The 16,222-nt window shown below is 33.3% G+C and overlaps 1 long non-coding RNA gene across 1 annotated transcript; it reads right to left on the bottom strand.

The window, feature by feature from the left end:
* Positions 1-12,874: 12,874 nt before the first annotated feature.
* On the bottom strand, positions 12,875-15,881 carry LOC139484877 (uncharacterized). The gene is made up of 2 exons (XR_011655183.1): positions 14,293-15,881; positions 12,875-13,346 (listed from the first exon to the last, which is right to left on the bottom strand). It is a non-coding gene; the product is annotated as an uncharacterized lncRNA (long non-coding RNA).
* Positions 15,882-16,222: the final 341 nt, after the last annotated feature.

Genomic DNA, 16,222 nt, shown 5'->3' with positions numbered 1-16,222 from the left:
GCTCAGTCGTCCGAAAAACTGGGACTCGTGTTAAAACCAAACTAGAAATTTTTATGTTCCATTAAAGTATCAATTCGCTTTTTGGTCAATAATGCATTCCTCTTTATCTCCGATTTGGAACACCATTGGAACACATATCATAATGACATGGTTTAACCATTTAAAAACAGTCATTTCTTTTTCTCTTTTAACAAATGAGATTGATATGACAACAACATTATTCTGAATCCCTTTGTGTATTACTACAATCGTAATTTCTGTTACATATATTTCAAATACAATATGTTTTAACTACAAGCTATATATAACGAAAATATGATGATACAAAATAACTTTAATGATATTTGTGTCATTAATTTAAACTGCATCCAAAAAAATCAGTACTAAGCAAGTTTTTATATAGAATATTTTTAATAATTTAATTCACGTCAAACAAATCAAGCCAATTAAGATATTTCTACTTCCTTTCAGTTTTTGTTGACCAAAATTTTGCATTTAAGTTGATCAGGAAAGCTCTGCTGAAACATCCTTTGTTGTATTATTAATATACATATATATTTTTATTTAAACTGTTGGGATAAATAAATTAAGTAAACTTCAAAATACTATTACCCTTACCATGCTTACGGAGCACCTAGTCATCTTTTTGATTATTCATTTTTTTACGAGCACTATTTTTTTAGTGATTTCTTGACATTTGTACTGTCCTTTTATTTTGTCTTGTATGCTTATTATTCGAATGTTGATTTTCTCTCTGATATAGACACCTTCAGAAATGTGTCCGGGATAGATTGTTAACCATCTTTATTAATCGGCAAAATGACTGAATCCGTGTTATTTTCATTTCAAATACAATAGAACAGACAAGGAACAACCAATGAAACGCATATGTAATGTATTTAATGCATTGGGCTTAAGAAAGCTCCAAGTGATTGTACAGGACAGCTCCGAGCGATTGTACAGTAAGCTTGCAAGCGATTGTACAGTCAATTAAAATATACGACATTGAGAGAATGAATATATTTTGGTTTCTACTAGAACAATCACTTTTAAACTTTCAGACAGGTAAGACTATAAATCAGAAAAGGTACATGTGAAAATTCTGGTAGTAAGGATGGATTTTTCGGTGTTTATTTAACATTTTTGATCGCTGCTCCGTGACAGTTTTTATCGATTTACTCGGAGCCCCACTATTCTAAAGAAAACGTTTGGATGCATATGTCGTTTTTATTATTGTATTGGTTTATATTTACATAAAGAAAGTTTTGATTACCACAACTTGCAGCAGAAAAGTTATAAAGTAACATTAGAGTTCATCAAAGTTTCCATCAAGCGACTTGTTATTTTTCGAATGTCGGAGCCCCGCTTGACAGTCTCCCGAATGACCAAAATACTAGAAAACCGTACAGTTCCGTTCCCACACTGTGAATACATGTAAATGTGGGTTTGAACCAGACTTAAATTCTTCTAAGTATGGGCTACAGGCTACTTGGTATGGTAAGGATTTCCACAACTTTAGCTTATTGTTGTAGGAAAAAATGAATGTAAATGATAGTTTGTGGGAGAGAATGGCTGTATAAATTTATGTTCTTTAGATGGTAATATTACTAGGTATATATATATTGACTGCGATGGAAACTAATTGATTTTGAATTTTATATAGCATGGTGACTGATCGGCAAGATTTCTTCTTTGTTGTAGTGTTGGCCATCTTAGATGTTCAAGCATGTCTGCATAGCTGTGTTGGTTAAGTGTATACCTGGCAGATCTTCTCTGAACCATTTCAATTTTATTTATTTGTTGTTTCTGCCAGGGGTCCCAGACGACACTACAGTATTCTATTTTTGGTCTTACGTATGTTTTGTGAGCCAGTCCTTTTGTTTTTATGCTGATTGCTTTGACGTTTCTTTTAATAAATCTGAGTATCTCAGTGATACATTTGCTTTATTTGTGATGTTATTTATATGAGAATTCCATGTCACATCCGGCGTTATTGATGAAAACGCCAAGATATTTTGCTTTGTCTGTTGATTTTGAAATATGATCATGTAGTGTGTATTTATAGATGATTGGTTTATGTTTCCTTGTTATGTGGATGATTTCACATTTGTCATGGTTAAAGAACATACGCCATTAAGTCTTCCTCCAATTGTTCCATTTTATGTAGGTCTGATTGAAGGGTGTGACAGTCATGTAATGATGAAATTGTTAAATACACAATAGTGTCATCTGCAAAGAGGCAAACATTACTTTTGATGTTGTCTGGCATGTCATTTATATGTAAATTAAGAACAGATATGGACCGAGAAATGAGTCTTGAGGAACGCCTAGTTGACAATACAGGACAACTATTTGATGTGTGACTGTCAACCACCACGTTTTGGGATCTATGACATCTATGTGATAACCATGCCTCTATTCAGTCTGTTGTTTTTGTTATTAATTCCCATGCGTTTCACAATGGGTCAAAACAATCAGGTCTCTGATAAAACGTCGCATTCATAAGTTGAAAAACTGTGTGAATGATCGACCTGCATTCATAAGTTGAAAAACTGTGTGAATGATCGACCTAAGTCCGTTTTCAGTGACAAAGAGGCTGTAAATTGTTTATCATCTCTTCAAGATAAGTATGTTGTTGTTCCTACGCACAAAGCTTCAAATAATAATGTCTTTATATGTAAATCGTATTACTACGAGTGTCTTGTAAAAAAATTAGGAATAAATTAGAACTCAGGTAATCCCACATACAAAAACATATCATTTGACAAGGATGAGATTTTGGCGAATCATAAGTCCTTCATGGCTTCAATGAACATTGCATTGAACAACAAATCGGAGGACTTACCTTGTTTGTATTGGATACCTAAACTTCACAAAATTCCGTACATACAACGGTACATTGCCGGCTCATCTGCATATTCCACTAAAGAATTGTCCATTAGTTTGACTAAAATTCTGTCCGCAGTGAAAGAGGGTCTTCAGATATACTGTGAAACTGTTTACTCGCGTAGTGGTATTAACCATATGTGGATTCTTAAAAACTCTAAAGAACTTCTGGATAATTTTAAATCTCGGTCTTTTTCTGAAATTAGTTCTATCAAAACTTTTGATTTTTCAACCTTGTATACTACCATTCCCCATGTGAAATTGAAAACCCGTCTAAATGAAATAAACCACAATGCTTTCCATAAAAAAATTGGTAGCACACGCTATAAATTTACCACTTTGGGATACCATAAGGCATATTTTGTAAATAGGGAACAAAAGGGTAAAACATACTACACAGAGGAACAAGTGATCAGTATGCTGGAGTTTCTTATTGACGAAATATTTGTTGAATTTGGAGGTAGACTTTTTCAACAAATTGTCGGCATTCCTATGGGAACGAACTGTACGCCTCTCCTTGCCGACCTCTTCTTATTTTTATATGAATCGGAGTTCCATCAGACACTTGTCAAAAACAAGAAGATCAAAGAAGCCAGGTTATTTAATTTCACTTTCAGATATATTGATGATGTTCTTTCAATTAACAATCCGAACTTTTCTGATTGGGTTCCATTAATATATGATCCACCAGAACTAAAAATTAAAGAGACAACAGACACGGCTTCCTCATTTTTAGACTTATACCTCGAATTTGACATACACAGTCATCTCAGTACCAGAATCTACGACAAACGAGACGATTTTAATTTTGAAATTATCAATTTCCCCCACCTTAGCACCAATATACCAACTTCACCTGCATATGGAATATACATTTCCCAACTTATTCGGTATTCAAGAGCTTGCAGCTCCTACTCAGACTTTTTAAAACGTCACCAGTGTCTGAGCAGAAAGTTGATGAACCAGGGGTATGTCAAAGAACGTCTCGTCCTTTTTCTAAAAAAGTTTATCAGAAGGTACCAAGAACTTGTTGATAAATATTCCGTATCAACTTCACAAATAATACAAGATGGTCTTGAAGTATAGATTTTGCGTACTGACGTTGGTTATCATCTCAATAACGTGTTATAGTATTCTTTTATTTGTTAATTTTTTTTATTTTTTTTTCATACTTTGAACGACAAAATTGTTTTATTTATTAATATTACTTTTACCTATGTATCTTGTCATACTTTGAATGACAAAACTATTTTATTTATTAATACTACTTTTTCTGTTAAGTCTGTTTTTTGTGATAAACATTTGACGTAACTCTGTACTTATGTATCCCGTCATACTTTGAACCACACAATTAATTTATTTATTATTATTACTTTTACTGTTAAGTCTGTTTTTTGTTATATCTACTTTACGTGACTCTGTATTTATGTATGCCGTCATACTTTGAACGACAAAATTATTTTATGTCTACCTGTGCGAATTTCAAACGCGCAATTTTACACTAGTGCTGAAAAACTTCCATCCTTTATGGGTGGATTTAACATAGATAAATACAATCGTATAATATAAGGAAAATGAGGATGTTAAATTTAATGTATGCCTTTTTGTGCTTCTTCCGTTACATTTGTTGTTATCGACTCATATTTTAGAATTGAACGATGGACAGTCAGTGCGTGAATTTTTCTTGCTACCTGATTGGAAGATATTACAAGACGTGAATACTCAAAGTTTATTGATTGGTTAGGACAATCCAAACCTAGTAAATGTCCTTCAATCCCGTAGAGTATCGGATTCGTCCTCTCTATTTAAGCAATTAGATTTTGCCAGGTCATTAATCATGCATATTCATGATATTGGTACACAGGTAACTTTTATCTATAAATAGTCGAATCTTCTGGAGTTTCGTAATCAACAACGTTAAACGATATATACTACTTCATTACGTGTGACCTCACGTGTGTGGTAAAATTTGTTGATTAATGCACGTGGCTATTCTAGTAAATGAATTAATATACAAAGCGAGAGCACTTTCCATTTTCATCAGCTAAGAGTCGACTAGCCCTTTTTGAAAGGCTAATGCTTGTTTTTATAGTGATTAAGATGATAACACAATGTTGACTGCTGTTACCCTATTTTTGACATTTTTACTTATTGTGTCTGTTTGTTTTGTTCACGCATCGTTAACAATGTAAAGGAATTCGATGTGACTGTCATACAAGTGAGAGGTTTAGCTAGCTATAAAACCAGGTTCAATCCACCATTTTCTACATAAGAAAATGCCTGTACCAAGTCAGGTGTTATCCATTCGTTTGATGTGTTTGAACATTTGATTTTGCCATTTGATTTGGGACTTTCCTTTTTGAATTTTCCTTGGAGTTCAGTATTTTTGTGTTTTTACTTTTTTTTCAGTTTTAGGATAAGTCTTTGATGGTCCACTTTATTAAACGTTTTTGAAAAGTCTATGACAACTGCGTCAGTTTGTTTACCGTTTTGAAATATAATCAAGTATTTGCTGTGTAAATAGTAGAAGTTGTGTTTCACAGCTAACTTTTGATCTAAATTAAACCATGCTGCAGTGGGTCTAGTAAATCGTGAATGTCTAGATGTTTCATTATGGATGATACAATAATGTGTTCTGGTGATTTACTTAGAATACAGGTTAGAGAGATGGGCCTGTAGTTTTCATGTTTAGATTTTGCTCCCTTTTTGAAAACTGGTGTAACCATGGCCTCTCTCCAGTCGTTTGGTACTGTGTCTGTATTTACTGATGAGTTAAACAAGTCAGATATTATTGGTGAAATTTCATGATGAACTTCTTTTACAAAATGAGTTGATATATTGTCAGGACCAAACACCGTGCGGGACAAATTTGCCATTCCAGGATTGGCAAATCTGACTTTGTCGGTTTACAAGATATCAAAAATATTTTTTGCCCAAGTGATAGATAATCAAAAATATCAAATTTCCCCATATTTCCCAACATGTCACTGTTGTCACCATAGCTGCTTAAAAGTACATTTCCCATGGGAAATTTAAAAATTACCATGGGTATATTCAAATTTCCATGGAATATTCAAAGTTCCCATGGGAAAAGTTAAAGTTCCCATCGGAACTACAATTTCCCATGGGAACATTGGTAGATAGTTTCTTCCCATGGGAAATTTAGCAAGGGAATTTTTCTTCCCATGGGAACTAATGTTTCTTCCCATGGGAACACCTTTTTCCCTTGGGAACATTTATTCTTCCCATGGGAAGATATATTTTTCCTATGGGAACATTATTTTTTATTTTTTTAAATGGACTGACAGTTACTAGTTACCATGACTGGAACAGTTTAACAAGCATTCCATTTTATAAAAAGGTGTTATTTCAACAAATTAAACGTATTTCTATCATACTTTTACACTCAAAAGTCTTTTATTATCGTTGAATGATTGATAGAAATTCTACCGTCCAGCGGCTGATTTTACAATTTGAATCTCTCACCTTTGTGTTCGGTCAATAGCATCGTGCATTTTATGTAATAGTATTCGCTGAACTGTCAAGTATCAGAGCCATGCCTTTGTATTTCAGAATTTAATTTAAGAATAAAAATTACAATTCTGTTTTAATTTATTTACATGGGGAATCACGAATCGTGTTTCAGATTGTTTTCTAATTAAAACCGTATAATTTCATGAAATTGGCATCATAATTATTATTTATTCGCTTATTCTCTTTGGTCGACGTAACTCGATATGCGTGGTTTTCGCCTCTAGAAAGATGGTCACTTACTTTTTTAAAGTTTATTTCATTCATTTGGTCAAATTTTCTAATCATGCTATTGCAGTGTTGTTACTCGTCTACACAGAAATCTTTTATTTCTATTCATTTTTGGCAAACTTTTGAAAGTCTGGTTAGATTTGTCTTTTATGATCTCTCAGGAAAATATCAAAGAGAATCCAGAGTTTTGCATTTACAAGGACGGATCAGGATTAAATATAATCTTTATAATATATTCACTTGTACTTTACCCGTAGACTGTCTTCGTGTAATTAATGGTTTAAAGGAATACGAATACTTTATTTCTCATAAAACTTCAATTACTAGATATCGAGAATATACATAAAAATTACTGTAAGATACAATTAAATTAACTTGGAGAACTGACTTTCACATACTTCACGGCCGACACTCGGCTAACCGAGAGATTGGTCGGTTAATCTATATTGAGTATGCGGCTATATCGGCGGTTGGTCTGTTAATCGGGTTGGCTAAAGTCTGTTAATCAGGTGTTATCGAGAAAATCATTGAAAGTTCAGCATGTTTCATTGTATAACTTTCTAAAATATATTTTCATCATAAAAAGTATTCATGATGATGTCTAACAAAACAATTCAATGTACTGAATTCAGTGGTGTAATTATTATTTTTCTAGCTTCGATGTAAGATCTATAAAATGAAAAGGCGGTTTACTCATCAATAAATTTATACACATTTTACACACATAACATGTACACAAAATGACACATTGGTTAAATTTACTTGCATTCAATATTTTGAACATCGAAAAAATAAAGGCATTATGTTTGTTCATCATATTGAAATCATTGTGTGAAAAATCTACACGAACATCTGTATTTTGGTGACATAAATCAATCTTTATTTAAAACCTGGTCTGTTTATTGGTCGGATGTATAAAACCCGGTCTGTTAATTGGTCTGTTAAGAGTTATGAATGGCAATAAAATTATAATTTTATTTGGCAATGCTATATAGATGGGGTGTTATCGGATCAAATGAGTAGGCTCAAGACGAGCGGCTAAAATATACGAAAACAATACATGAGCAATGAAACATAACGTATACGGAAACAACACATGAAATTGAAAATTGATAAAAATGGTTTCAAAAAGTGTAATATTAAAGTAATATTAATTTCATCCAAGAATGATCGCATAAATCATGTTGATTCTGTTTAATTGTCATGAATGACACACATTTGTCATCTACATTGGTAACCAGAATATAAATCAGAGACATATAAACATCAGTAAGTAAAATATATTGGGATGACAAAATATGAAAAATAAAGAAAGAATAACGAGTAAGATAAATAAAATGTAGAAAAAAATGACATAACAATTTAAAGAATACAGAAATAAACAATACCCCCAATCCGGACCCTCATGGTATACACGAGAATCTGGAATAATATATAAGAACAGTAGAGAGTGATACATTGCTAAAAGCGAGAGAAAAATAATACTCTTTTAAGAATACACACATGAAACACCGATGGCTGTTGAAACAGTAACGGATTGCGCTGTACTTATATTGGTGACAAATTCTAGAAGTTTACATGCGGACAACTATGGTGGCAGGTTAATGCCATTTTGCGTTTTAGCGCTTTAGCGTCTTCGCCTTACATATTCTATATAGCGAAAACGCGAAATTGCGAAGTCAAAAACGCGAAACCGATTTCTCGTTTTCGACTTCGCATTTTCACGTTTTAGACTTCGCATTTTCACGTTTTAGACTTCGCCATTTCCCTTTTCGCGATTTCGTGTTTTCGCCCTATAGAATATGAAAGGCGAAATCGCGAAAACGCGAAATGAACTTCACCGGCCACCATAGACAACTGTAGTTCTCCTATGCACTTATGTAGAAAGGAACTAAACGGAATAAAATTAATTGAAACTTAAAATAACCCTTCAATAAAATGCAAAGAAAGTCAAAATAAAATGCTCCTTCTAAGATACTGTGGCACCGTATTGTCATTTTTGTTTATCTCATTCTTAAATTTTTCAAGGGGAAAATATAAAGGTAGCAAAATTATTGTCGTGGCTAAATAACTCTTAACTGACACAATTTCAATTGTCCAACCCATTAACAGACTTTATTCCCATAATTTTCACTAAAACGTCGTAATATTCACGTTATTTTACAATTATGAAATATTTACTAATGTCAATTTATTTTATAGAACCACAGTACTATTTTTTGTCCTTTAAATGATATCTAAATTTGTTTAATTGCAATACTCATAGAAGAAGACCCTATATCAATACTGAACGAATAACAATGAGATGAGGAACAACGATCAAGAGTTGTTGACGTATTTCTAAACTATGTTGAAGTCCTACCTTTAATCACAAAGTGATTAAAAATTCATCTAGAGTTGTCTCTCTTTATCTGTTGTTTTACCGTAATTCACAAATACCAAAATTAACATTATACAGACTTTCTGTATATTATACTCATTTGTGTAGAGGTTCCATCCTCTGTTTTTCATTTATAACTTTTACAACTAATACAAAAACAATCCTTTGAATTAAACATACATTTTATTACACCAACTTGTATTTACATTTTCATGACTAGAATATACATTTTTACTTTGTGGCATTACTTTGGCTACAGAGTATTTTATAATATTTTGTTGAGGCGCCAGGGTGACTACCGATTACCTATACACAATGGCTATCAGCTGACCTATGTTGACATAGTGTCATAAAACCCCTGGTAGTTAAACACGGTTACACCACCACCTACCATGGGGAGTGACCGGGGAAAACACTCGTATTACCAATGCTCCAGTTATTAGTGCCCCACCTGGTTTTGTTTTGAAGGGATATAAATTGCCTTAACTAATGTATTATTTTTTAAGTTCATTAAAACCATCTGTCTTACTAAAGTCATAACTCTACTTGACTTGCTAGTTTTCATATTAATGATTTGAACAACCGCCTGATTATCAACATGAAAAATAACTTTTTTGTTAACAAAATAGGATTCCCAGGACATACGAGCAGCTACAACTGGAAACAACTCTAACAATGTCATATCTCTGGTGATTCCAGTCTCAACCCAATGTTTTGGCCATGTGCCTTGGGCCCACTGACCTGCAAAATAGATCCCATACCCGCCTTTGGACCCCCCTGCACTATCAGTGAACAACTCTAATTTTTCATTTGAAACCCATACATTGTCTGTTATTACAGTTACACCATTGTATTGTTTTAAAAAGTCTAACCAAACTTCTAAATCTGCTTTCATTTGCTTGTTTTTTGAAATACGATTTTCTTACCCCAATTGTTGAATTTATGAGTCTGCGACAGAAGGTGCGGCCTGGAGCAACTACCTTACAAGCAAAATTCAGGAGCCCAAGAAGGGATTGCATATCTTTAAGAGTTATTTTAGAACTGTCCAAGGTATCTCTGATTTTTTGTGAGAGTTTGACAAGTTTTTCATTTGGAAGTCGCATGATTAAATTCTGTGTATCAAATTCTATACCCAAAAACATAAGTAATGTAGTCGGCAAAGTAGTCTTGTCACTAGCAAGAGGAATACCTATTTTGTTGCATACCTCTTGGAATAACTTCAAAGTATTGCCAACTTTTGATGTTTGGATCGACTCGACAAAAAGAAAATCATCTAAATAATGGAGGATATCATCATTTCCGCTTTTTAGCTGTATTATCCAATGCAAAGCTTTTGCAAATTTCTCCCACAGGGCACAACTTATTGAGGCCCCCATAGGGATCATTTTATTAAGATAATATTCATCCTGAAATTTTATCCCCAACAAGTCAAAATCGTGCGGGGCAATTGGCAACAAACGAAAAGCCGCTTTTACGTCACACTGACTTAATCGGGCAAATGTTTTGTGTCTATTAATCAAACATGCTGCTTCGTCCACTGAACTGTACTGCACTGAACAATGATCTTTATCAATAAAATCGTTTATTGAATTATTCTCAGGATAGGATAAATGTTGAATAAGTCTGAAATCCCTATCCTTTTTTGGTTTTAACTTCCTTCATTAATTTTTCTTTAAAAATTTTGGGTAGCTGTAATCAGAGACATATATACACAGAGATTGGCAACTCCGTGAAATCCCGTTAAAGATCGCGGCCCGGGATGAGATTCTCGTCGATAAATATTAGACCATGTAATCAAGTCAGGGATGAATAACCTCGATAGATAATCAAGAAAAGCAATGGGAAAATTATTTCAGATCATTTATAATTTCTTTTCTAAAAAAAATTACTTGAAATCGTTATATTCATTTTTATGTATTTATTGAGAAAAATATGTTTTTCTGCATTTCATATAATTTAAAAATTCAAATCTGGTAATGATCAATTGTTATTACAAAAAACTTTTCTTTACCGCATATCTTTGCAATAGTTTGTTCCTTAATTACGCAGTGAAATTATGTGTGTCCGATTTTCCGGTAATTAGTCCCTTAGAGTTGTGACTGTTGATTCACAGGTGTGCGATTACGCAATTTATTGCCCGCCGATCACCTGAATTTTGCCGGAGGTGAAGTTCTATATGGATTATTACTTGGTAATTGTTTTTTTAAAACTAAACAAATTCTGACATATCATTATTTTAACCATGACCAAAACTTTATTTTAACAGAAGCACTGGGCAATACTAGTATTCAATCAGGAAAACAAAAAGTCTTTTAACATGTTTAACATGTCAAAAATAGAAATGAAGCTACTTTTTCATATATAAAAAATGTGTAGCCAGTAGAATTTTGTATCGTGAGAAACTGATTTTATATCTGTTTTAATTTAATTATATTTTTAATTGTCGATTGACCTAGAATAAAATTATTTATGGAACCTTTGCATAAATTTCCTAAATGAACGTACATTACAGTGTTGTCGAAATCACTATTTTTGCTGCCATGAAATATTGAATATGAATCTGTCATTATTTGTAGTTTTTTTTAAGACTTTATAATATCACAGACTCTGATTAAAAACAATTTGTATCATAACATAAGTACATTAAAATGCCCTGCTGAACTGTAGAATTTTAATGTTTTGTTTCATAGATCCCCGGAGTACTACAACATTCTTATCTTTACTCTTTCCTATCGGGTAGTGATACTTGAGTTTGAAATTAGAAAGATTTAAAATTGTGCACAAGTTTTATCTGATCTTTTGCAGGTTTATGTTGTTCAAGGTAATTTTCGGTGCAGTTATTTTCTTTTCATTTGTTATTTTTTCCTCCGTGTTACACGACCTTGTACTTTTTGTATTGCCCCTTGACATCTCCTGCTTCTGTTTAAACCTTTTCCACCAATATCTTTTATTTAAAACAGATGTCATCTGTTTTAAATAAAATAGTCTCATTCCCGGAATTTGTTATACAGTAGTCACTAATTCATTTTAATATCAGCTTTTTTATAAGCATATAAACTGCTTGGTCTCTTCACACAACTTGTGTTAATTTAGGACGGAATGCATCAATAGGTACATACATGTACCAGGTTATGGATATATAAGTACATGTTATGTGCTTTTGACCTTCACAAGAATTCTTAAACATTCATAGATGTGCAAAGAATATTGTTGTCGTTGGGTTGTTGTCTCATTGACATATACCTCACATTTCTGTTTAGTCATAGCATCTGTGCCTTTTCAATTTATTGCAGAAAATATTAGCATAAACATTTTTTTCAAAACAGGAGAGGTGAAATAGTGATCACAGAATGAGGACATGGAAAACTGAAACAGATAAATATAAATAAGCACTATTGACAATTTGTTAAAGGACTGAAACAAACATAGATGGTGACCAATGTGAGCGACTAGTGTACAGTAGTAGTCTAGAGTGGACATTTCTTGCTTCTTTTTCTACACATTTTGTCATTTCATGTAAACAATTAAATATATTACTTTCCATGGAGAGGAAGGAATTTGTGAAACGAAATATTTTGCTATTTAGTACTGTCAAGATATATCACAGGGGTGTTGTAAGATAAATGAACAGTTTCTCTTTTTTTACATTATGCTACCTTTATGCTACAAGGGTAGCATTTTCCATTCTCATGATGTACAAAGATATTATAGAGTGGCCTTCCAATGATAGTCATACATGTAAATCATGGTCTCATTAGCAATCATACTACATCATCATATTGTTATACATGTACATGTATGTAAAAACTATGTACATGTAAACTTTGTAAACATAAAGAGGACAAATGAAGTTGAACACAAGATATTTATTTGCTTTTTTATCCATCTGCACAACTGCCACTGTATCACTTCTGCTTCAAATTCAATAGATTGAATGCAGAGTCTTGTATTTGTTTTTAGTTCAATGGTCTCGCCATCAATTGCACAAAAATCGCATACACATGTACACCAAGTTTGGCATATTAACTACAATAGTATGGTGTTTTTACAGTCAGGATAAGCTCATGTAATTTTCTCTCTTACAAAACCATTGTTAAGTATTACATTGATAGTAGTAATCAGTCCACTACATGACAGTGCCGTCACATTCGGATAAAGTCATCACTAATAGTTGTTCCTATTTGCCAGGGAGTCTTATTTTCAATCAGAAAGACTTTGGAGTCCTACATTCAGCACATGTATGATATTTTATCTCTTGTATGCTGCACTGTTAGGTAAATTTGATCAACATCTTTGTTCTTTTATAACGTGCAGGATCCTGTTAAAAAAAAGCTGTCAGATACTGAATGTAAATACATATATAAAATTGTAAATGTCATCAAAGTGGTGGAAATAATGAAAAAAACAATTTTTATACCCAAATCCAGTATATCATAGGAAAGTAATGCAAGTACTGGGTACAATAATTCTCTGAAGATGGAAAAGTTTATAAAGTGTAAACAGACAGGGGTCTGTCTTGATATTGAAGCAAAACACCATGGCCGACAGCTTTAATACTGATTTTTAATTGTAAATTGCATCAAAGTGGTTGAAAATATGAAAAAAACAACCTCTATATACCAATCCAGTATGTCATAGGAAAGTAATGCATGTGCTGGGTACAATAATTCTCTGAAGACGGAAAAGTTTATAAAGTGTAAACAGACGGGGGTCTGTCTTGATATTGAAGCCAAAAAAAAAAACATGGCCGCTATAATACTGATTTTTAATTGTTAATTGCATCAAAGTGGTTGAAAATATGAAAAAAACAACCTCTATATACCAATCCAGTATGTCATAGGAAAGTAATGCATGTGCTGGGTACAATAATTCTCTGAAGACGGAAAAGTTTATAAAGTGTAAACAGACAGGGGTCTGTCTTGATATTGAAGCAAAAAAAAAAAAACATGGCCGCTATAATACTGGTTTTTAACTGTAAATTGCATCAAAGTGGTTGAAAATATGAAAAAAAACAACCTATATATACCAATCCAGTTTGTCATAGGAAAGTAATGCATATGCTGGGTACAATATTTCTCTGAAGACGGAAAAGTTTATAAAGTGTAAACAGACAGGGGTTAAAAAATTTCATAACGTGCATGTCGGCCAATCTTCCTTTATTATATACTGCAATTAACGTTAATCGTCGCAATATTTTAACTAATAACTACTACAAACTGAATAAAACAAGGTAATTCACATACGAAATTGAAATATATACTTACATTATGCTGTTTTGAAATGCTTGATGTAAAATAAAAATTGAAGCGAGGTGGTGTACTTGTCGTGATAAAATCAAAATGGCGATCTCGTTAAAGTCTCGCGTGATGCGATGTTTGGGTTAGATTTCGCTGACCACTGTTACAGTTGCCAATCTCTGTGTATATATGTCTCTGCTGTAATGCACTTTTTAAATTGGAACTCTCCCTTGGTTCCCTAGAGCCAAAATATTTTAATGAAAAACCGTATTTGAAACCAGATATAATTTCATGTGCTACATTGTTAAGTGGGTAGAATTCTAAATAATTTTCCAAGACTGATACTTTTATAGGAGTATTTCCCAATGAATAAAAATTAATACTTTATGTTATTTCTTCCTTGCGCCCGGTTATTACATTGGGCTTTTCTGTGTTTGCCACTGCATATTTCACATATGTGTTTAAACCTACAACGAGGGAAGTAGGGACAGTCAGTACCATTATTATAGTATTTACATGACATATTTACACTTCCACTAGTTACCTGTGATTTTTTATGTGTTCTATTGTTTGGAAGTGTAGCTGCATTTGAGTTATAATTACCACGATTTTGTGTATCTGTTCTATAACCCTGTGATTGCACTGACACACTGTTGTGTACTGTGGGAGATGTGATGTGTAATAGCCAATATTCACCGTGTATATTTCCCCAAAATAAATTAGGATTCTTTTCTATTTTTAGCCTAAATTGCTCGTCATAGGTAGCCCAGTTTTCTGACCTAGTTGCCGCTAATCTTATATCGCGCATATATTTTTACAATTCCTGTGCCCGTGTGTTGTATTTCTCAATGTAGACACTCATAAAAATCATGAATGCTGAAGTCCATTCATTTATTGACAAATAAACCCCCGACGATCTTTTTTCAATGCAAATTTTCCCCCTTTTTAATTTCAAATCGCCCTCGTCAACCTCTTTCATTTCTTTTTGCGTTCTCAAAAGAGAATGAAGCTCTATAAATTTTCCCTCCCAAATTTTTTCTTTAATTTTAAAAGACACGTGTTCCCCCACTGTGTCATGAACGCTAGATTCTTGTGACGGAGTGAAATCAATGGAATTATTTGCAATTTCGTGCCTTAAAGAGGGGAATGCCCGTGCATCTTCCTCCGACTCATTACCTGATGAGATATCAGTATTTTCCTCAGGTACGTCTGCCACCACATGTCCGACCTCTTTTGTTTTCTTGGCAGATCTTCTCCGGTCAGCTCCGTCTTTCTTTTGGGCAATTTCTTCGGGCTGCACTTTCTTTCCTCCTGTCCTGCTGGTCGTTCTTCTGTTCTTCCCCATGGCCCTTGATGGCGATCCAACGGCATTTCTCTTGTTAGGCATCTTCTTTTTCTGGATATTTTAACTTATTTGCGTAACACTTGCTTTCTTGTCGACAGCAAATTAACAAGTGCCCGATACGGGAATTCCAAAATTCTGATTCATGCTACGATCGCCGCTATGGCCATGCCGAATATGGCATTGAGCTACAGGCTGCAACGCCCACGCACCCACACGAATATTTGATTGAATTAAACCAGATTATTGAAAATATAAAATTTTTATAATCTCAATTATTTCGCCTTTCATTAAAAAAATTGATATGCGTATAAGCATAAATACTACATACTTGCGCGACGCCTTTTTGTTTTACTGAGAACTGCGCAGACTAAGAAATGTTTTTACAAGTGCAAAATGTTCTGATAGATATCATTTTGTCAGACACTTTTCTTTTTTTGATTTGGTGCTTATAACATGCCAAAAATCTGTATATTTAATACAGTTTAACATTAAATTAAGCGTTTTACTCTTAACAGACGTATAACCAACACGATTAACAGACCAATCGCCCATATAGCTGCATACTCATTAATATAGATTAACCGACTAATCTCTCGGTTAGCCGAGTGTCGG

Source organism: Mytilus edulis, chromosome 1, assembly GCF_963676685.1.
Source record: "Mytilus edulis chromosome 1, xbMytEdul2.2, whole genome shotgun sequence".
NCBI lineage: Eukaryota > Metazoa > Mollusca > Bivalvia > Mytilida > Mytilidae > Mytilus > Mytilus edulis.
Note: the sequence above shows the minus strand (reverse complement) of the source record. Positions and strands in the feature narration are given on the sequence as shown.